This window comes from Silene latifolia, chromosome Y (assembly GCF_048544455.1).
Source record: "Silene latifolia isolate original U9 population chromosome Y, ASM4854445v1, whole genome shotgun sequence".
Taxonomy (NCBI): Eukaryota; Viridiplantae; Streptophyta; class Magnoliopsida; order Caryophyllales; family Caryophyllaceae; genus Silene; species Silene latifolia.
Genome location: NC_133538.1, coordinates 367,346,449 through 367,371,567, shown reverse-complemented (window position 1 = coordinate 367,371,567; position 25,119 = coordinate 367,346,449). Strand labels below are relative to the sequence as shown.

At 39.5% G+C, this 25,119-nt stretch overlaps 1 non-coding gene across 1 annotated transcript; it reads left to right on the top strand.

Annotated features, from left to right (window-relative positions):
- The first annotated feature begins 4,907 nt into the window (after window positions 1–4,907).
- On the top strand, window positions 4,908–5,009 carry LOC141636467 (small nucleolar RNA R71). Its single transcript, XR_012541075.1, has one exon. It is a non-coding gene; the product is annotated as a small nucleolar RNA R71 (small nucleolar RNA).
- The last annotated feature ends 20,110 nt before the right edge of the window (window positions 5,010–25,119 follow it).

The following is a 25,119-nucleotide window of genomic DNA, read 5'->3' as shown; positions in this document are numbered from 1 at the left end:
ACTTTGGAACAAGGGATGACCCATCGTCACATTTGGGTCTTGCCTCAATATTTTCGGAGTCGTCGTACCCCGAAATAAGTGGTCCCTCAAGTTATCTGGCATTGGAGGACGAAAAGGTTCAACATCAGCAGCGTTGTCAGTCGATCGACCGTGTAGGCCAGTCGATCGACTGACTTCTACAGGACCAGAAGCTGTTTCGTTTCGCATTTCAGTCGATCGACCAGGTGTATCAGTCGATCGACTGATATACCTGGTAGACGGCTTTTTCTTCCCACTATTCGTCAGTGCCTTCTTCTTGCTTGGTTCCGCCTCATCTTTTCCAGTGACATCCTCAACCATAGCAGGCCCATCGAGGGTAGACCCACTCCTCAAAGTAATGGCATTTAGGGTCTCCTTTTGATCCGCCTGCGACGGTAAATGCCCCGGAGCTTGAGTTGCACTCTTTCTAGCCAATTGAGCAATTTGGCTCTCCAACATTTTCATCCCAGCCTCTCTAGTTTTAGACTCTTTCAGCAACAAATTTTTCAATACGACAGAATCGGAGCCTTAGAACTGTTGTTGCTGCTGCTGGGGCACATACGGAGGCTTTTGGAACTATTGTTGCTGCTTATGTGGAGGTACATAGTTCTGCTACTGCGGAGGTGGAGTCGGATTTTGAACATTCTGGCTACTCCACCTCAAGTTTGGATGGACATTCGGCTCAAAATAAGTGTTTGTCTGCCTATAATGTTGAAAAGCAGCACAAGACTCATGACAAAAATCTGCAACATGTCCTTCTCCTCCACATCTCTTATAGACGAAAGGACTGTCTGACACAACATTCACTTGATAAATCCCTCCTTTTGAAGCTCCTCCCAACTCGTACTTATCAAATCTTGCCGTAAGAGCCTCTAATGCAGCTATAGAAGGGGATTCATCAGCTCTCCTTTGATTTCCCCTGGAATTTCCATACTCAACTTTTTGGGTGGCCAAATCATCAATAATTTTCCACCCCTTTGTTTCTCCAACATTCTCCTGGAATCTGCCATTAGCCGCCGTATCCAGGATAGCCCTCTGATCGTCATAAAGCCCATTATAAAATAGATTGCATAGGCTCCATTTCTCGAACCCATGGTGCGGAATAGTTCGCACCAGCTTCTTGAAACGGCCCCACGCCTCATGAAAATTCTCATCAGGACCATGTTTAAAGCTTGTGATCTGAGCTCTAATGGCATTGGTCTTCCAGGCAGAGAAATATTATTTGTAAAATGCTAAGGCCAGCGAGTTCCAATCAGTAATCCCGTTAGCAGCTCGATCCAAATCTCGGTACCATTCCCTTGCGGCATCACGAAGCGAGAATATGAACATCGTCTCCTTCACCTGGTCCTGGGTCACGCCGGTTGATGGGGGTATGGAACAACAATAATCAATGAATGTCTCCATATGTTTGGCTGCATCTTCATTTTCAGCTCCCCCGAATTGGTTTCTCTTAACCAAGTTAATGTAAGACGGTTTTGGTTCAAATTTCCTGTCCGTCCCTGGTAATGCGAATTCCTTATAGAGATTCTCAGCTGTTGGCTCGGAGTGACTGGCTATACTTGCTTCTTCGGCCATGTCTGGAGATGTGATGGTCTCAGCTGAAGAAGTGGAACACAGGAGATGAAGGTGGATCCTCCTCAAACAGCTCGTTCTTGTAAAAACTAGAATGAGAACCAGGCTCTTCCTCTGACTGTTGTTCTTGAAATAATCTCCTCTTCACGCGAAAAGTCCTCTCAAGCTCAAGATCAAGGGGAAGTAATTCGCCTTGTTGAGACCTGCGCATAAGATGAAACTACAAGAAGAATATGAGAATAGTTTAAGGAACAGATGTCCCTTAAAGTGAGAAAAGACTAAAATAGAAACAACTAAAAATTTAAACAATTGCCTCCCCTGCAACAGCACTAAAATTTGATACCGTCGTAGAGTACCAAAGATAAATTTATATTTCCAAACTACTACTATAGCTAGTGGCAGTCAGGGTCGAACCACAGAGAGGCGAATGTAATTTATAGTTGTCTAATTCTAGTCTAAGGTAACAAATGTGAGGGGGATTTGATTTGAGTTGATATATAACTAAAGGCAATAAATGAAAAGTAAACTAAGCTAGTAGATGAAATCAAATATTAAAAGGGTGCTAAGATGGTCGGTTCACTATAGTTTCGGCGGCAGCATCCTGGGTAAGTCTGAAATAATCACGTGAGACGGGAAAATAAGAAGTCCTCTCGGTCCTTTCTTAACAGGTAGCATCTTTCGATCTCGCTACAGGTCCCTAATATCACTAATGCTAACTTTCGTCCTGAAAAGTGATTTAAAAGGCTAAATTAACTTATATCTCGATCTTATTAATTTAGTCGTCTTAATTAGGCAGTCTATTTCCCTCCCCTATCTTTCGATCTTATTGGGTCGGTCAATTCCTAAACATTCAACTAGTCGCGTGCACTTGATTTGTCAAATATAGAAATTAAATTAATTAAAACGAAGGTAATCTCACGTGGCCGGTCGATCGACCAGATAGGCCGGTCGATCGACCATGGCGTGATTTCAGGTCAGTATTCTACGCCGCCTACTTCTACAGATTCCCTACATCCTAGCACAGGGTATTTAGCTTCTCATGTTTACGACAAAAACAAAAAAAAGATTAATGAATAAAGCTACTGATTTCATGATTAAATTAACTGAACAAGCAAATAACATGAGACGAAAAATTGGCTTTGGGAAACTAAGCTAGCAATTCTAAACTATGAACGAAATAAAACAATAAAACTGAATATATTGGAACAGAGAATACCGTAAAAGGAATTACAGAGAAAGGATCAAAACGGAATGCAAAAGTAAACTTTATTGATTACGAACAATAATCTCAAGGACCCTAATTATTGATGATAAAAGACTTGATGAAAGCTTGATGATTATTCTGAAAAACCAGGTTACGTTATATAGAAATATTATGTAACCCTTATTCCTAAACCTAGTTACAATGGGCTTCTAACTTCTCGATCTTTTAACTTGCATCAAAATCACGGTCCGGTCGATCGACCACAAGGACCATTCGATCGACCAACCTACACTGTACAGTGGCTTCTGTTCTTCGTGCTCTGGTCGATCGACCATGTAGGTCAGTCGATCGACTAGAGTAGCTGGTAGTTGGCTCCTAATTCTTCATAAAGTTGTCTTTCAGGCCTCAAAACACGCACCAAGTTCGTTTCTTGAGTAAATACTTCATGTCAAATGCAATGCAAGGTACTCGGGGACGGATTCGGCTCGATTTCTACTCATTTCCGCATAAATCTGCAATATTACATAAAAATACGAAAGTAGACGAAATGGGGCAAATAGTAGCATAAACTACATAATTGAGCTCTGCAATGCGTGTAAAATAGGGTGTAAAACATGATATTAATGACACGCATCAAACATCTTCCCATATCCGTAACGGTGTCTTCGTCGATCTATCGGCCATTTGGAGTGTGATGTTGGTACATTTAAGCTCTCCCATCCCTATCCTTTTACTAACCGAATACGGCATAACACTCACGTTTGCTCCTAGATCACACAAAGCCTTGTTTATGGTGGTGTCGCCAATGGTACACGGTATTGAGAAGCTTCCCGGGTCTTTAAGTTTCGGAGGTGAACTCCCTTGAAGGATTGCACTACTCACCTTAGTGAAGGCGATAGTTTCATGCTTCTGGATCGACTTCTTTTTCATAAGGATGTCCTTCATTTACTTTGCATAGGCCGGCACGTGATTAATTAATTCCGTAAAAGGAATCGAGACTTCCAAATTCTTCACAATTTCCATGAATTTTCCAAGTTGGTCATCAAACTTAGGCTTAGCTTGACGACTTGGGAATGGAAGTCTAATTATGATGGGCTCTTTCTCCTTGGCCTTTTCTTGACTTTTCTTTGAAACTTCTTCTTTTGTTGGTTCATCTTCCTTAGATTTTTGCACAACTTCTTCTTTGTTACTAGCTTCCACAACTTCATCCTCAACTTGCTTCTTTGGTCCTTCATACCTCGTACCACTACTCAAGTGAATGGCATTAACCGTTTCATGTCTTGGGGGATTACCTTGAGGTGGTAATTGCCCCTTTTGTCTTTAGGAGTTTGAAGATGCTAGTTGGGTCAATTGAGTTTCCAACATTTTTGTGTGGGCTACGATGTTGTTGATGGTGATGTCCTTTGCTTGGCTATCCTTTTGCATTTGAGTGAAAAACTCTTGTTGATTCTTTTGCATTTGGAGGACCGCTTTTTGAACATCAAAACCTTGGTCATTTTGTTGATTGTATGGAGTTTGATTTTGGTAACCTTGGTTTTGGTTGAAAAAGGGTCTTTGATTTTGGTTTCTCATGGGAGGTGGGGTGTATGTTTGTTGAGGGTTTTGAACATTTTGGCTTTTGTATGAGAGATTTGGGTGGAATTTGGTGTTTTTATTGTAATAGTTGGAATAAGGGGTACCACTCTTGTATGCTTGAAAAGCATTCACTTGTTCATTTGTTCCCCTACATTCACTTTGGTCATATCCCAAAGTTCCACAATTCTCACATATCCCACTTGGGATTGATGAAGATGCTACCATGGCATTAACATGATGCTTTGGTGATTTTGAGGCTTCTTCAAGTTTAGCCATAGCCTTTTCAAACTTTAAGTTAATGGTATCAATATGAGCACTAAGTTGAGCACCCAATTGAGTAATAGAGTCCACTTCATGCTTTCCTCCTCTAGTAGCCTTGCGAGGTCTACTATATTGTGAATTATGGACCGCCATTTCCTCAATCTTGTTCCAAGTTTGATTATCGTCAACTTCGGTGAACATACCATTTGATCCCATGTTGAGAATGTTTCTTGAGTCTTCATAAAGACCATTCCAAAATTGTTATGCCAAGAACCACTCGCTATGTCCATGAGCGACAAATTCCTTTGAACCGCTCTCAAGCTTCATACAAAGATTCTTCATCCCTTTGCATAAAACCCGTAATTTAAGTTCTTAGCATGTTAGTCTTTCTACTCCAACTTACGGAATTCGCAACGCACCGAAGGGAGAGAGAGGAAAAAACCCCCAAAAAAACCTAATTTTCCAACCGCCTCTCCACCACACCCTCTCCTCTCTCGCCGGCGACCTCACCGTACCTTTGTAGGTCGCCGGCGAGAGCCTCCTCGCACCTTTACCTCTTCGATCGGAGTATTTCCTTTTTCTTTTGCAGTCATATGCTATATTCAGGTGGCCGAGTTTTGTTCTGGTGTGGTTGTTGGATCTGTCTTTTCTCTGCTTCTATATTCCACCGTCGGCTTCATTTGGGTTAGTGGGTTTGAAATCTCTGTACTTTCTTTCTCTTTCTCTATTCAATCAGTCACATCTTTAGTCTTTTGTGACTTGATTTCTGTCGAGACTGGTTCTAGGTGCGTCTTTCCGTCTCTGGTTCTTTTTAAGCTCTTTTTCAATGGATTATATGTCTCTTCTCTTTAATCTTGCTGAATTGTCGATCTTGGATGATAATGGTTTGGATGATGATGATTTAGTTAAGTGGATTATGAGTATGGGAACGCCTTCTTTTTACTCTATTCACATGATAAAGGATCGAGGTAATTCTCTTTTCAAAGATGGTAATTTTTCCCTTGCTATTAGTTTTTATAAGTTGGCTCTTGATTTTCTGTGCTATCTTGCCATTCCGCCCTCTCATAATCAGTCAGAGGCCTCTTCCCTTACCATATCTCTTGTGCTCAACTTGGCTGCTTGTGAGTTAAAGCTGTCTCGGTTTATTGAGGCCCGCTGTTTGTGCAATCTTGTCCTAAACATTGATCCGTGTAATGTGAAAGCCTTATACCGCCGTGGCTCCGCCTTAAAGAAATTGAATTTACTTGCGGAGGCCCTAGATGATTTTGAACATGCCTGCAATCTTGACCCGAAAAACAAGGATGTTGCTCATGAGTTGAGCTCTGTTTCTGAATGCTTGCTTTTGAATCCCAATGGTAAACGTGTCTCTTATCCTTTTGATCCCTTAGATAGGGACAAAAAAGGTAAGAAACCTCTTCTAAATGCTGAGATGGACAATAAGATTCCTGGTGTTGTGAGTGAAGCTACTTGTAGTAGTAGTAGTAATATGGAGTTGTTGGATAATTCGGTTTGCTGTGAGCAAGTCGTAAGTAGTGGGAGTTCAGACTTGGTTTTGGACTCAGATACCGTCTCTGTCTCTGAGTCTAACTCACCCTTGCCAGTTCAGTATGATAGTAATTCGTCCCTTTTCTTTACCCCGGAACCTTCAAAATGCAGCTTCTCTAACAAAAAGCAATCCCACAGAAAATTGTATCTCTCTGCTAAAGATTACAAAAACATGATGCTTGGGAGGAATTTGCAATTTTTCCATCCCAAATCGGGGGCTTACATGAAGGTTCGCCCCCTCTTCACACAATCTTCTACTTTGCGGGAACTCCCCTTGAAGGTCCTTCACGGGAAGCAGTAGTTCCCTCTTTTTCTCATTCGTCTATGAATCATTTTACTACTGTGGACATTGGTCCACCTAGTAATTTGGTTACTTTTGATGAAGAAGTTGAATCTCATGAGGTTAAGCGACCTCGTTTGTCACATGATAAGTTTTCCGATCATTTTAGGGAGGTTGGCCAAGTTTCTTTGACTGATAGCGCCTTTTTGGAACAACCTGACAAAATGGTTTCTAATTCCTTGCCAAGTCAAAGTGAGTTTGTTTTCTCAGCTGTGAAGAAGAATTCAATCAGAGCATGTAGCCGAGCATGTAGCCGAGTTGTGGGAAAGTCTTCTCGCCAACATTGTTCGAGTTATGTTCGAGCTAAGGTAAAGAAAAAGTCTCTGTTAATGGTTAGGCGTTTATCTATTTTTTGCAGGTTTACGGAAACAAAAGCTTTGAAGATGGTTGCGGGTTCTAAGAGAAAGGAGGAAGTCTCGATCCTATTTGACCATCATCCTCCGTTTAAAAAGCGTTGTCTCTCTGTTGTTAATTCTGTTTGTAATATTAGTTACGTTAGTTGTGTTTCTAGTTTAGGGGTTTGTACTGGCCCTCGGTTTGCTTTGTAACTGGTTTGTACGTACTCGGTTTTTATGCTATCTATAAAAATAGTACACCTTTGTCTAAAAAAAGCATGTTAGTCTTTTCCGGAGGGTACAATTTTTTATAGAAAGCTAGAGCCAACTTCTTCGAAGAGTCAATTCCAAGAGTAGCCTTATCAAGGCTTTTCAACCATTGTTTTGCGGTGCAGATTAGAGAAAAAGGAAATAAGACCCATCGAATTTGGTCTTGAGTCACACCGGTTTATGAAATCGCATCACAATAGTCACAAAAAGTCTCCTTGTGAGAGTGAGGGTCTTCACTAGGCATCCCCCCAAATTGGCTTCTTTCGACTAATTGGATAAATGCGGATTTTGCAATGAAATTTCCGCTTAAGAGTTGTGGTGTGGGAGTACCTTTGGGTAGGTTCTCCTCGGTTGGTACGGAATGTGATGAAAATTTAGGCATTGTGGGTTGATTTTGTGTTGGATTTTGTGTTGGGTTCTCCTCACCTTCTCTTGCAAAAGGGTTGATGAACTCAATAGTATTTGGTTGAATATCTACAACCTCACCAATACCTCTCAAAGTACCTCTAGCAAGTCTTCTATTGGCTGTCAAAGTCCTTTCAATTTCGTGATCAATGGGTAACAAGTTACCTTGTGATCTTCTAGACATGCAAAATATCAAACAACTTGAAAACAATTAGAACAAACCTTGAGGAGTTGTACTTCCCGAAGGCAAAGAAAGACACAACTAATAACAATCTAAGAAAATCAAATCAAGTTAACACCGTCCCCGGCAACGGCGCCATTTTTGGTCGGACTCACTTGGAGCTTAATTTTCGGTTACTTGTCGTTAAGAGCACCTAGACCAAAACAATATTTATAACTTCACAAACAACTCTACTATTAGTAAAGAGGCAAGTAAAGGTCGGATCCCAAGGGACGGGTATTGATGTAGGATTTTCGATTGCAAGTAGCGGTGTCTAGGGGTGTCACGACTTGGGTTGAGATGAGAAGATCACTAAACTAAATATCAATAAAAGTAAACAAGCAAGATGATTGATGTAACACCCCCATGCTCCAAGTGCCTTACCAGGACCACTCAGGTATGGAGACATCACCATCTCGGTTGCCCGAGGTATGATAATCAAATAGACAAAACAGAAACAACATTTATTATAAGTAATTTAATGAATAAGTACAATCCTCGAAACCAAACTGAAAGCACAATACATTATTCCAAACTATCTGTTCTCAACTGAAATGTAAATAAAACTAAACTACAGCGGAAGACTCTATCGTCATGTCGTGGCCATCCCCTATCCAAAGTATCATCTCTATACTGTTCAATATCTCGCTCACCATCCCCGAATGGATCACCGCAGTTTTACAAAACAACACCGGGGTCAGTACTAATCACACAATCAATATAGATAACAACAATAAGACAAACAGACAAATTTGAACTGTCACACACACACATACATCACCAACTCCCATCATCTCAATATCGATCGTCCTTTGGACCCATTACGCCGATGGGGGACCGCAGCCGTTCCCACCTAAGCCCCGCTCATCGTACGAGCGATAACCCTGTCCATTAATGTGCACATCCCCTTTCGTGGCGGGTTCCACGAAGGGCGAAACTAGGGCGTGAGATCACTCCCGCAAGTGACCCCACTCGGCCGAGAACGCATCTCGAGAACCATCACAACCAATCGCAATCACAATCACAATCACAATCACAATCAAACAGCTAACTACAAAGACATCACCAATATCCCATTATGGGACTAATACCGAGTAGGAAATCCTACCAGGAAAGCAAATACGCAGACGATCTAAACAGCTGTCTCAAAACGGCTCCTCTACGAATTCTCCTCCTATCATACATAACACATAAAGACTACTATTCAATTCCTACTCATAAAATCCCCAAACCCTAAATTAGGGTTTGACCAAAACTAGCAAAACATTATAAAAATTATGCTAGAAGCTTACCCTCGACGCAAGGAATTCAACAACACGAAAAACAACGAGAATCGACCGTCCGAACTCCGGAATCGTCAAGAACGCGATTAGGAAGAAGACAAGTTGCTTTCTCTCTTAAACAGGTTTTAGGTTTTGTAAAAAGTGATTTAGAACAAAGACGAATTGGTTTAAATACCTTAATCGCGTAATTAACAAAACCCGAGAAAACTCCCCCGTAAAACCGGACACTCGATCGAGTACCCAAGGTACTCGATCGAGTACCCCTTACTCGATCGAGTGCCCCGGACTACTCGATCGAGTGCCCAACAGGTCAGAAACTATTTATCTTCGCAACTTGCCCTTACTCGACAGAGTAAGGGCTACTCGATAGAGTACCCCCAAGACATATAAATACGGAGTATTACAGTCTTCCCTCCTTAAAAAGAACTCCGTCCCCGAAGTTCAACCCATACATAAAAACAAACATGCTAACTCGATCAAGACACAACAACGTAACTAAGAACTCGAAACAAAACTCCAACCCAAACATGAACTCGTAACACCAACTCCACTAACTATTCCTACCTCCACAACATGGCTCACGATATCGTATCAACTCCACATATATATATCTCTCACGACACCAACTCCATACATAACCAACTACCATCCTCTAACGCTGCTAGCTCCATAATATCATCCACTATCAAATCCAAAATCAAGACACTCATAGACATCAAACGGGATGTTACATTCTACCACCCTTAAAAGGAACTTCGTCCTCGAAGTTCACTCACACTCATAATCTCATCATCCAACTGTCAACACTATCGAAGTATTCTCGCATTCCTAACATCAAACTACTACAAGCACGTCCGTGACCTTTTAACACTATCAACCACAACATATACAAATCCATATCTTATGCTACACCAACACTCTACTTTCAAATATACTACCATATGCACACCCATCAAAATCTCTTTTATCACATCCTACACCTCTTAAGATAAATGTTACGTCCTCGTAACTCACTAATACTAAATACTAGATACATCTCATTACTCTCTTTACCACCACATGTGTAAGATAACCGCTTATAATCTAAACACTCGCTATGCATATATCCAAGGCTCTCTTACTTAAACATTCCTCATACCTTAACTCATTCGTCACACCATCTAACCTATACCTCAAAACTCGTAGCAAAATCACCATACTAACTCTCCATTATTTCTGCAAAACAACATACCTCTCTATGTAAGGCACTTATCTCCCAGAAGCATAACTCACGATCCACACTCGTTATGTACACGCACACTAGATCATCAAGTTCTTTCTTCCATTACCGCAAAACTCATACACAACTTAACATGACACTAATTCCCAATACCCTACACTCACTGTCTCAACAAAAGATTATGAACCACCTGCATCTTTCGGGTCATTACCACACATGTTCTACGACTCACTTGCCATTACCATGTCTACTAAAGCCTTATCTAGAACAAGATCATAATTACTGTAACAACCTCTCACAACCGTGTCCCATCAATAGAACATCACTATACCATGACAACAAAGAAAACATATTCAACTCTATTTCATATCATACTCTACCTCATTCTTAACTTAACCTGGTAAAGAAAACATCAATAAGCAAGACAACTGTCTACATGTTCAACCAAAACTCACAAAGAACAACAGCAAACAAAACAACAATCTATGTATAACTGGTATGCACTTTCGAAAACTCGTATCATAATCATCCCGCCTACTCCACCACAACCGGTGACGGCATCACAACACCGCCACCAACAGCCACACCACAATGCGAAAATACCCGCATCACAATACTAAATACCGTGCCCGGATCACCACCCGAAGCACCACAACCACACCGATAGACATCACAATCGCATACAATTCCCATAAACACCGACTCAAAGATAACTTCTCGACAAGAAAAACTTACTCAAATCCACTTTATTAAGTCACCACGCAACATATTATATGGAGAGATAAGCATCTCATGAACATCATTTCTACCATTTCATGGAATACACATGTGTTATTAATACACATAAAATTATAACTAGCCATGTCAATTAATCAAATTATTACCCTTTTGGATATCATTCAATTAAATTACCGTGTCCAACATATATATTACAGAACATTCATAAAACAACTTTATAATTATCACACCATACCACTTCTTGTGAGGTCAGAACCTCACACAAACATTTACACATATCATAGACCCGTAATCACAACCAACTAGTCAATCCCGACCACGTAAGTTACCACTCAACAAAGGTTACCTGTCGCCCGAGTTTAACTCATATGCCCCTCATAACATATTCCCCCATTCGCACAACCATCACTTCCTGCCAAATATAACCATACCTTTACTATTCAACTATTAGCATCCGCCTCGTCTAACCACATCTTATACTCTCTCACAATCATACACAACAATCAGGTCCCTACCAAATCAGCCTCTTTAGAATTGCTACCTTTCTAATATACCATCACTCTTAACCACTAGTGACAACACCACAAACGATAACACTACCACTGTCCGAACATCAAACCTCTTACACTTATCTCTAAACATCACGATTTCTTTCCTATCTTTGGTTGACATCCCAAATAACAAACATCGAATCCATCAACAAAATTACCTCAATATTCTTCCCAATACTATCCTTAATTGTATCATCATCTAACTCTCCGCCAAAAATCTCATATCGTGCAAATATTCTACCAACTTCTTACTTTCCTTAATTCCTCGAAACTCATTACTAATCATGTTGTCCCAAAACTCCTCTATAACCATTAACTAACATCCTCGTGACGCTATCACACATTTCAATGATTCCTTACCTTTATATCACATGACTCCGGTGAATATTTTCCTCAGCTTACTTTTATCCTTATTTTCTTTTTACACTCAATAATACCAATTAATAGTTCAACTCCTTATTCCTTCTAGCTAACTCTTTAGAAATCCAGTTACGTTCTCACTGCTCCAAAACTCACATCTAATTATTTCATATCGATATCATCTCACTCTTTCTTACCACAAATATTCTCTTATTATGTCATCAATCACCCTTGCCACTAATCCATCCATAAAATCAACGTTCTTGTTCAACAATTGCATCTCCTTCTTACATCTCTAGAAATCAAAATTCCTTTCATACCGCTAATTGCCCAAGGAAAACCCACAATAGTTTCATCTCTTAAAAAGCCAAATCTCCACCCCGCGACATGTCTCCACAAAGTTCACTATATACCACTCTTCTCAACCCCTTTAAAACGAACTTTCATTATGTATATTCTTAACCCACACGGCTCTTAACTACCTCCCTCCATAATTCTTTACACATCTCAGGTTGTCACTATCCATATCCTTACTCTCAATCCTTTCATTCTCACGTTCCTTAGACTCACATCATCCTTTGCCCACATTCACTTACTTTTATGTTACTCAACATACAAACATATCACTCATCTCATCTCACAAAACATGCTCTATGTCTCTATACACCATACCAATCTTCCTTTTCTTTTTCCACTATCTATCACAACACATATAACTCATGTCCTCCCACCGAACTCATACTCACCACAGTGCCACTCACTACACCACAAGATTGGGTAACTTACGCGTCAAGACCAATATACATGTAAAACAATGCATAAAAGAGCAAAATAATAACTTTGAATTAAACATAATATGCAACGAATTCAAAAGATAAGCATATTACCCAAAACAGGGGTCACTAGATCGAGTACAGGCCACTCGATCGAGTAAGGGACTTACTCGATCGAGTAGGTCAAGATCAGAAGCACGTAAAACAAATCACCAGGGCTACTCGATCGAGTGGCGAGGTACTCGATCGAGTTCCCCTTACTCGATCGAGTACCAAGGCTACTCGATCGAGTACCCTAATTCTCAAGCCTTTGTCCAGTTTTCAGTAAAACAGTCATAACTCACTCATTACTTGGTCAATTTGGGCGTGTGACCTATCGTTAGAATCGTAAAAGGACAAGCTATCATCTCCAATTGGAATCACATCAAAATCATTTATGCATCTCAAGTTATAACAGTTTAAAGACAACCTCTTTATAAACGAAAAACACAACTATTGATTTTTACTTCCCAAACGACTTAAACAACAACCAAGCAAACAAAACCAGTCCAAAACTCATAAAACCAGTATTCGTAATCATACGTTACTATTTTCAAAAATCAAGCAACAACATTCATCATGCACATAGGTTATTTAACTTGTCAATCACGATTTACCCACATAAACATGCTCCACCCATGAATTTCATATTCTTATGCAATTACTTACTTAATCTCTTCCAACTAATTCATCAATTACAACTACACACTTCTTACAACATATACCCATGAACAATCGTGGACAAGTACATAAACTTATCATACAACTCTATGCAGACAAAATATACGTGTACAACACAACATTTCTATTCGCATGTTATTATTATGTCACATTATGAATCATCCATCATGTTTCTCATTCCAACCACAGTTCTATATATTTCATCAACAAGTTTCCTCATATCACCATTTTCTTTCACATGCTCAACTTTCTACTTCAACATCCAACAATTAACACATTCCATCACATTCATAAACCAGTTAACCAAACACACATACGACTCGACAAACACTTTCCCATGTGACCGGTTCAAAGTTGTAGGGCGACCCCTTGCGGCTTTAGGACGTCTCCCAAGCCTTTGCACTAGCTCCTACAACTTTTACCCGGGTTCATTTTAATTGACTCCCTATGTTCATTAAGTTCATTGGTTACAGGTTTCAGGATCGTCGCTCTGATACCATTTGTAACACCCCCATACTCCAAGTGCCTTACCAGGACCACTCAGGTATGGAGACATCACCATCTCGGTTGCCCGAGGTATGATAATCAAATAGACAAAACAGAAACAACATTTATTATAAGTAATTTAATGAATAAGTACAATCCTCGAAACCAAACTGAAAGCACAATACATTATTCCAAACTATCTGTTCTCAACTGAAATGTAAATAAAACTAAACTACAGCGGAAGACTCTATCGTCATGTCGTGGCCATCCCAGCTATCCCAGTATCATCTCTATACCTGTTCAATATCTGCTCACCATCCCCGAATGGATCACCGCAGGTTTTACAAAACAACACCGGGGTCAGTACTAATCACACAATCAATAGAGATAACCACAATAAGACAAACAGACAATTTGAATGTCACACACACACATACATCACCAACTCCCATCATCTCAATCCGATCATCCTTTGGACCACCACGCGATGGGGGACCGCAGCCGTTCCCACCTAAGCCCCGCTCATCGTACGAGCGATAACCCTGTCCATTAATGTGCACATCCCCTTTCGTGGCGGGTTCCACGAAGGGCGAAACTAGGGCGTGAGATCACTCCCGCAAGTGACCCCACTCAGCCGAGAACGCATCTCGAGAACCATCACAACCAATCGCAATCACAATCACAATCACAATCACAATCAAACAGCTAACTACAGCACATCACCAATATCCCATTATGGGACTAATACCGAGTAGGAAATCCTACCTGGAAAGCAAATACGCAGACGATCTAAACAGCTGTCTCAAAACGGCTCCTCTACGAATTCTCCTCCTATCATACATAACACATAAAGACTACTATTCAATTCCTACTCATAAAATCCCCAAACCCTAAATTAGGGTTTGACCAAAACTAGCAAAACATTATAAAAATTATGCTAGAAGCTTACCCTCGACGCAAGGAATTCAACAACACGAAAAACAACGAGAATCGACCGTCGAACTCCGGAATCGTCAAGAACGCGATTAGGAAGAAGACAAGTTGCTTTCTCTCTTAAACAGGTTTTAGGTTTTGTAAAAAGTGATTTAGAACAAAGACGAATTGGTTTAAATACCTTAATCGCGTAATTAACAAAACCCGAGAAAACTCCCCCGTAAAACCGGACACTCGATCGAGTACCCAAGGTACTCGATCGAGTATTTCTACTATCGAGTGCCCCGGCTACTCGATCGAGTGCCCAAACAGTCGAAACTATTTATCTTCGCAACTTGCCCTTACTCGACAGAGTAAGGGCTACTCGATAGAGTACCCCCAAGACATATAAATACGGAGTATTACAGTCTTCCCTCCTTAAAAAGAACTCCGTCCCCGAAGTTCAACCCATACATAAAAACAAACATGCTAACTCGATCAAGACACAACAACGTAACTAAGAACTCGAAACAAAACTCCAACCCAAACATGAACTCGTAACACCAACTCCACTAACTATTCCTACCTCCACAACATGGCTCACGATATCGTATCAACTCCACATATATATATCTCTCACGACACCAACTCCATACATAACCAACTACCATCCTCTAACGCTGCTAGCTCCATAATATCATCCACTATCAAATCCAAAATCAAGACACTCATAGACATCAAACGGGATGTTACAATTGAAAAGAGATGTAAACAATTGATTAAAAGCACTATGGTGTCATGGGGTTATAGGGGATTCATGGGAATTGATCATACAAACATATTCTCAAATTATAAGCAAACAATTATTGTTGTGATGGATCGAGTTGGTTTATATCTTACAATCCTAGGAAGGTTTGGGTCCCGGAGCCGAATCGATTAGATTGTACAACACCTACAAGTCGACTTAATCCTCCCTACTCAACTATATGCATGGTCTAATGAGACTCGAGTTGGTTTATGTCTTACAAGTCTCATTGAAAAGGTAAGTGATGGGTAAAAAATGCAAGGATTCATAGGCTCGCATTTCATCAAACATAACATGTGCATAAGTTGAGATCACAACAAGCAAGCAAATAAATTATGAAAACATATTAAACTAAACATGAATCATCCCCCATGTTGGTTTCCCCTCATTACCCATTAACCCTAGTTAAGGAAACTCCTCACTCATTATCAAGTTCAACATGTTAACAAGGTTGTCAATCATATTAACAAGGCAAAACATGATGAATAAATGAAGATGATTAACAATAATTAAAAAGGGATTAAGAGAATTATACCTACTAATGATTCCAAAATAAAGCAAAGAATAATAGAAGTACTTAATGAATGATTGGAAGGTTGTCAATCTCCCAACAATAACCCAAATAATCTTCAATTACCCAAAATACAAGATGAACAAAAGAGAAATTAAGGAAATGAGTTTTCTATTAATATTTGATTAGAAGTTGATTACAAGATTAAGAAGAGATTAGAATGATATAAACTACACTAAATATTGATAAGAAGAACATGCTTAATCTAATTAGACTAATGGGGTATTTATAGTGGGGATTAGGTACACAAATTAGGGTTTACTAAGGGCTTAAAAGACGATTAAGTCCTTGGGGAATCGCTCCTCTCAGAAAAGATGCGAGTCTCCTTTTTGCCGGTCTTTCATAAATATGCGCATCTTTCACGGAGGGGAGAAGAGGACGTATGGGCCTGTAAGGGCCTGTAAGGGAATCCGAGCATCCAAGGGGTCGGGACGGTCAGATTCTGGGGTGGCTGGACGAGCGGATTGGGGCGTGGTTGGACGGGCGTCCCTATGGAAAAGACGCTCGGATTCCTGAAGTGTTGGACAGGGCGTCTTCTTGGCTGGACGAGCGGATTTTGTCACAGCCTCCCTTTTCTTCTTTTCTTCCTCTCTTCTTCCAATAATCCTCCGGGATTTAGTCGGGGATGCAAGGATTTCTTCATCATTGCCCATCTACTATAATATGTACAAATGCCTTCTAGTCTTGTCTTCTCTTTGATGCTTGGTCATTAGATTCGATCAATTTAGCTCTATTTTGCCATGAAAATGCAAGGTTTGCACTCCTCTCCTACAAAGGAAACAAAACCTCAAAGAATACGCAAAACAAAACACTAAAGATAGTAAATGAGCCCAATATGCACTAAAAAGCATAGGAACGAGGCTAATTCGGGGACTAAATATGCTCAAATAATGGTCACATCAATTAACATGTGAATTTCAATAAAATAATTAATTAAACATAATTAGGTCAAAGATTTCATCTTTAACAATTGAATTAAAACATTAATCTAACAATTGAATTAAAACATTAATCTAACTAAACATAATTAGGTCAAAGATTTCGGATATATGGGCACAAATGAGTTCTCCTACTCACTTGTTCTTGAGTTTCCTAATATTTGATGAACAAAGGATTCAAGCTTAGAATCCCTCCCAAGGAATTATACCCAGGATAACCTCTTAAAATACTAATATTATTAATACTAGAACAATATTAATCTTAATAAAATTGACCCAAACTATTATTTTTATCTCTTGTATTTCGGCCAAGAGGGGAAGATTTTGGAGTTTTTATTTCTCTAGATTTTCTTAGAGAGCTTTTCTATTTCTTACACTAGAAATATTGTATGAAGTATGAATGAATAATAAGAGAGAAAAACTCTCTATTAGGCCTTTCAAAAACCGGTGGGAAGGAGGGATGGGGAGCCAATGCATGGGCAAGTTTTTCTATCCAAGAAAACATATGCTTGCATGGCTATAGCTAGGTGTAATTATTTTGTTTCCACTAAAATAATTTAACATAATTTAAACACCATACTCCCTCCATATTTCGGTCCATATTAGATAAAATGGATTCCATTTTATCTTTGTCAATTTATCAATTTGTCACATGTCACAAGTCATGTAAAATTGTCATGTATTTTTAACGTATTAAAAATCAACGCATTAATAAAACACGTCATGTAAAAATCGACTTAGTAATTCACAATTACTTGTACCCAAATGCTTTACCAATTATAAATTACAACATCTTGTATTTATAATGAATTATTCATTCAGTTTCAATTGTTTTCGTAAACAATAATTTCTTCTAAGCAATAAAACAATTCGATTACTTAGACCGTATCTTATTTTAATTAAATTACAATGAGACACGTAAATATTACTTCCAAAATTGTCCGTCAATTTTAAGTAATTTAATTAACCCGTATCGACATACGATCAATTAAATAATCAATTAAGAGTGTTATCTTTTAGGTATGACCAAAGGGGATCAACTGATCACCACCGTCGCACGACAGTAATGTCAAACTCTAGTCAACCAATCATTACCGATATGTGTGGACCAGTTGACAGTAAAATATTACTTCCCACATATATTCTTAAAACAAGACTTAAACATGTGATCATCATGCTCGACAGTTGTGATCGCATTATTGTCGGAGGACACATATTCCAACAATCTCCCACTTGTCCTCGACAAGTGTGCGTCACCAATTCTCTTGTCCTATTACTATCTCCCACTCAATGCAAGATTTCTTTCAGGTCGTACTTGCAAGTGATCATATTGAGAGTGATTTCCTCGATCTGGAGAATAACTGATTAACCTGAATTATCCACCATGGATACCTTCCGAGTGTGGCCACGCATTTCCAGTTCATTACTCTTCGAGTGGCCCTGAGATATTGTTATAACCCTGACAAGAGGTGGACAATTCCTATCGCACTTATTCCCTTCGACTAGCCACAACCATCATAACCCAAAATATGCCCATTTGACCCCATTTCCGAAGGTCGTACTAACATAAATCAAAGATAATATGAAACTTTGCCACCTTAGGCGAACAGTCTTTAGTCAAAAGAATTGACTCATTAGAATACTATAGTAGCTCTCGCCACGACCAGGCTATATAAATTTCCCATAACTCTATAAGCGGTCATAAGGCCCGACAAAGTGTTCCTAACAGTCTGCCTATGTGATCGACTAGTCATCTCACATGACTTCATGGCACTTGAACTTTCCATCAATCGCATCACACTCTAGTCACTTCGAGACGTCACCTCATATAAGTGACTATGGGCGAATACTACGTTAATCCGTGTTCACTTTAACGGGGTTCAATTTGTCACTACAACCCGTTTGGATGTAACAATGTATAAAGAAAAGATAAAAGACAAATGCGATTATGAACATGAATAAAAACAACACTTTTATTTCATTTTAAAATCTAATACAAACTTGGTACACGTTTAAGTCCCATGGATGCAACATTTCCATCAGGCTTGGCCTGCGATAAAGGCTTGGTGAGCGGATCGGCTATGTTGTCATCCGTCCCAACCTTACATATCGCAATTTCTTTTCTTTCAATGAAATCTCTAATTACATGATATTTTCTAAGTACATGTCTAGATCTATTACTAGACTTTGGCTCTTTAGCATTGAAGATCGTCCCACTATTATCACAATAGAGAGTGATGGGATCATTGGCGGTAGGTACTACTCTTAGACCTTCCGTGAATTGCCTAATCCACACAGCTTCCTTGGCGCCTTCGATGCTTTGCAATGTACTCACCTCCGTTGTTGAATCCGATCAGCTTCCTTGAAGCTTCTCCAGCTAACGGCACCACCATTGAGCATGAAAACGAAACCAGCTTGTGATTTCATGTCATCTCTATCCGTTTGGAAACTTGAGTCCGTGTAACCATTAACACGGAGCTCGTTGTCTCCTCCAAACAATAAGATAGAATCCTTAGTCCTTCTCAAGTACTTAAGGATGTTCTTGACGGCTATCCAGTGACTCTCACCTAGATTTCCTTGATATCTACTCGTCATGCTCAAGGCATACGAGACATCAGGACGTGTGCATATCATGGCGTACGTGATTGATCCAACAGCGGAAGCATAAGGGATCATCTTCATGCGTTCAACATTATGGGGTTCGGAGGGAGATTGAGACTTACTCAATATTGTCCGAGTTACCATAGGTACCTATCCCCTTTTTTATTTGTCCATGCTGAACCGTCGAAGAATCTTATCAACATAAGACTCTTGACTTAGTGCCAATATCCTCTTGGATCTATCTATATGGATTCGGATACCTAATATGCATTGTGCCTCTCCTAAATCCTTCATTTGGAAGTGGTTACCTAACCATTTCTTAATAGAAGACAACATCGGAATATCATTTCCAATGAGTAGTATGTCATCGACATACAAGATTAGGAACACAACATTTCTCCCACTAAATTTCATGTATAAACATGGTTCCTCAACACTTCGAGTGAAACCATTCTCTTTTATCACATGATCGAATCGAGGATTCCAACTTCTAGATGCTTGCTTAAGACCATAAATGGATCTCTTAAGCTTGCACACTTTGTTAGGATTCTTATAATCAACAAAACCTTTGGGTTGTATCATGTACACATCCTATTCTAAATGCCCATTTAGAAAAGCGGTTTTGACATCCATTTGCCATATTTCATAATCATGAAATGCGGCAATCGCTAACAAAATCTGTATGGATCTTAGCATGGCTACGGGGGCGAAGGTTTCATCATAATGGAGACCTTGGACTTGGGTAAATCCTTTTGCCACTAGCCTAGCTTTGTAGACATCATCATGTCCTTTTATGCCATTCTTGACTTTGAAAATCCATTTGCATTGAAGAGGTCTTGCCCCTTTAGGCAAATCCACCAAGTTCCAAACTTGGTTTTCATGCATAGAATCCATTTCGGATTTCATGGCTTCAAGCCATAAGCAGGAATTTGTACTAGAGATTGCGGCCTTGTAGGTGGCGGGCTCGTCACTTTCTAAAAGCAACACATCGAGTGTTCCATCTTCTTCGATAAGTCCCACATATCGATCGGGAAGGCGAATAACACGGCCCGTTCTTCTAAGTGGAGAAGAGACAACCGCGTTAGATGATGAAGGAACATCTTCTTGTGTCTCTACATCGGTTTATGCTCTTGAACTTCATCAAGTTCAAAATTTCTCCCACTCTATCTCTTAGAAATAAATTGACTTTCTAAGAAGACAGCCTCGCAAGACACAAACACTTTGTTCTCTTGAGGTTTGTAGATGTACTATCCTCGAGAGGTCAAGGGGTAACCTACAAAGATGCATTTTTCGGATTTTGGGGCAAACTAGTTGTCGGTCTTTGCCTTGACGTAAGCGTCACATCCCCAAATTTTCATGTAGGATATATTAGGAACTCTTCCCTTCCACATCTCATATGGAGTCTTTTCGGTTGTCTTTGTGGGACAATTATTCAAGGATCTAATTGCGGTTTGAATCGCAAATCCCCAAAACGAGTTTGGTAGCTCGGTTTGACTCATCATTGATCGAACCATATCAAATAGGGTTCGATTTCTCCTTTCGGCAACACCATTGAGTTGTGGTGTTCCGGGTGGAGTAAGTTGTGATATAATACCACAACCTTTCAAGTGTGAATCGAATTCAAGGCTAAGATATTCTCCACCACGATCGGATCATAGTGCCTTAATCCTTTTGTTCAATTGGTTCTCTACTTCATTTTGAAATTCTTTGAATTTCTCAAAAGCTTCACTTTTATGCTTCATTAAATAGATATACCCATATCTACTCAAGTCATCGGTGAAGGTTATGAAGTAGTCATAATTTCCACGACCGGTGATACTCATTGGTCCACACACATCGGTATGTATGAGTCCCAATAGTTCACTTACTCGTGTCCCTTTACCACTAAAAGGATTTCGAGTCATTTTGCCAAGAAGGCAGTATTCGCATATTCCATATGATTGAAAATAAAATGGTGTAATCACATTAGTCGAAATTAATCATTTGATGTGATTCTCGTTTATGTGACCTAATCGACAATGTCAAATGAACGATTCATTTGGATCACTTGATTTGAGTTTCTTTGAATGAATGTTGTAGATGTCATTAGTCGGATTCGAGGTTTCTAAAATGTAAATGACATTAATGGAAGGAGCTTGGCCTATAACCAAGTCCTTCCTTGAAATAGTCGTCGTGTTCCCTCGTGGGGTTTAGTTTTCAGTACTTGTCGTTAGGAGGACCTAGACCAAAACACAATTTATAACTTCACCAACAACTTCACAATTAGTAAAGAGGCAAGTAAAGGTCGGATCCCAAGGGACGGGAATTGAGATGAGATTTCTATTGCAACTAGTGGTGTCTAAGGGTGTCACAATTGGGGTTTGAAGTAGAAGATCACTAAACTAAATAGCAATGAAAGCAAACAAGCAAGATGGATTAAAAGGGATGTAAACAAGTGATAAAAGGCACTAGGGTGTCATGGGGTCATAGGGGATTCATGGGAATCGATCATACAAACATATTCTCAAGTTATAAGAAAGCAATTATTGTTGTGATGGATCGAGTTGGTTTATATCTTACAATCCTAGGAAAGTTTGGGTCTAGGAGCCAAATCGATTAGATTGTACAACACCTACAAGTCGACTTAATCTTCCCTACTCAACAATATACATGGTCAAATGAGACTCGAGTTGGTTTATGTCTTACAAGTCTCATTGAAAAGATAGGTGATGGGTAAAAAATGCAAGGATTCATAGGCTCACATTTCATCAAACATAACATGTGCAGAAGTTGAGATCACAACAAGCAAGCAAATAAACTATGAAAGCATATTAATTTAAGCATGAATCATTCCCCATGTTGGTTTCCCCTAATTACCCATTAACCCTAGCTAAGAAAACTACTCACTCATTATCATGTTGAACATGCTAGCAAGGTTGTCAATCATACCAACAAAGTGAAACATGATGAATAAATGAAAGTGATTAACAATAATTAAAAAGGGATTAAGAGAATTATACCTACTAATGATTCCAATAATAAAGCAAAGAATAAAAGAAGTACTTGATGCTTGATTGGAAGGTTGTCAATCTCCAAATAATAACCCAAATAATCTTCAATTACCCAAAATAAAGGATGAACAAGAGAGAGATTAAGGAAATAAAACTTGTATTAAATCTTGATTAAATGTTGATTACAAGATTAAAGAGAGATTTGATTGATATTAACTACTCTAAAGATTGCTAAGAAGAACATGCCCTTCTAATTAGACTAATGGGGTATTTATAGTGGGGATTAGGTACATGAATTAGGGTTAACTAAGGGCTTAAACGACGATTAAGTCCCTTATTGAGGAATCGCTGGTCTCTAGGGAGACTCCGGTCTCTAGAAAAAGATGTGCATCCTTCCTTAAAGCTTGTAGAAGACGAAATGGCTGTCTGGGAATCTGGGCGTCTTTAGCACGGGACGGGCGGATTTGGCAGCTCCTGGACAGGCGTCCAAAGGGTGAAGACGGGCGTCTTCTGGAGGTTCTGCCCGGGCTTCTTCAGGGGAAGACGCTCGGATTGTGGGGTGGAGGACGGGCGTCTTCTAGGCAATCCGCACGGATTGTCAGGCAGTCTCGTTCCTTCTTCTTTTCTTCCTTTTTCTTCATAAAATCCTTGAGGATTTCGTCGGGGATGCAAGGATCTTTTCTCATCATTACCCATCTACTATAGTATGTTCAAAGGCCTTCTAATCTTGTCTCTCCTTGATGCTTGGTCATTGAATTCAATCAATTTAGCCTCATTTTGCCATGAAAATGCAAGGTTTGCACTCCTTTCCTACCAAGGACACAAAACCTCAAAGAATATGCAAAACAAAGAACTAAAGACAATAAATGACCCAAATATGCACTAAAAAGCATGGGAACAAGGCTAATTCGGGGACTAAATATGCTCTAATTATGGTTACATCAAATAGTACAACGATTGTTCTTAATGACAAAACAAAAACCGTCCATGTCTAACATAGCGATTGAAATAATGTTTTTAAAAAGTGTAGGCACATAAAAACAATTATGTAAATACAACTTAAACCCATTAGGCAAAGCTAATACATAAATTCCTTTGGATTCGGCCGCTACTCGAGCTCCATTTCCAAGGCGTAGATCCACATCTCCTTTTCTAAGCCTCTTCACGTCTCTTAACCCCTGTAAATGATTACAAAGGTGAGAACCACAACCGGTATCCAGTACCCATGTTGTAGTGGAAGTATAATTTACATCAATAGCATAAATCTCTTTAGGAATTTTACCTTTTGGAACGATTATTCCTTCCCTTATATTTCGCAAATATACGGGACAATTCCTAAGCCAATGTCCCATGCCATAGAAATAATGGCTCTCATCTTCAACTTGCTTGAAGTTTTTCCCTTTCTTTCCCTTCTTCTTACACTTTTTGCCCTTTGAAGCAAGAACTTGATTGCTTGAGCTCCCACTAGTTTTGGCATCTTTCTCTTCCAAAGACAAAGATCCTATAGATTTTATGAGGCGGTCTTCCTGAGATCGGCTCACAAGAGATCTTGTAGGAGGTTTAGAAGAAGTGATGAAGTTTAGGTTTCCATCCGAACGAATCCCAAAATGAAGTTCTCTAGTAGTGTCGAAATCATTGTTGAAGCAAACGTCGTGAAAAACATTGTGGCAAGACTCAATAGTTATCGGTGTAGTAGCATATGATGGATTCATTTAATGAACTACAAGTATGGAGGAAAAGGAAATATTAACATTTGTCTTTTTAATATCATACTTGTAAATAAATTAACAAGATATGAGCATTTATATAGTGACCTCTACCAAACTATTATTAATGATTCCAAGATCCAAATTCATATCAACTTGGGCACGGTGTGGCCGATGAATCCCTTATTAATATAACTCGGTGGATTAACTCTTTAATCGATTCTACTCTTAAAACTCTTGGTCGATAAAATTACATTAACATTTATCTTTAGCCCGGAACACATGCAACTACGGTTACGAATACTTCCGTTGAGCTCAATCCAAATTTCGAATAAATGTGTCCATGATCCAAACCCACATTAACTTGGGCACGGTGTGGCCGATGAAACCCTCATCAACATGAATTCGGTGGATAGACATTTATCACCCACTTCCCCTACGTAACAAGGTTTGTACCCCGATGTGACCGAGTGCACTCTCTCACGAAATAGGTTTTCATGGTTTCTACTTTTTGGTAAGGCTAAGTCTCAATTGTTTATTTTTAGCGAGAGGTCATGTCAATTTATTATCTATCATGTTTTAAGTGAACTAAAGCGGTGAACTACGATAATTGTAACTGACACAGTCGATAAACTCGATTAAAATGATAAAGCATGTTTTAGTTATGGCGATTTAGCGACGCATGCAACATGTAAATAAAATGCAAAGCATAAATAAAATC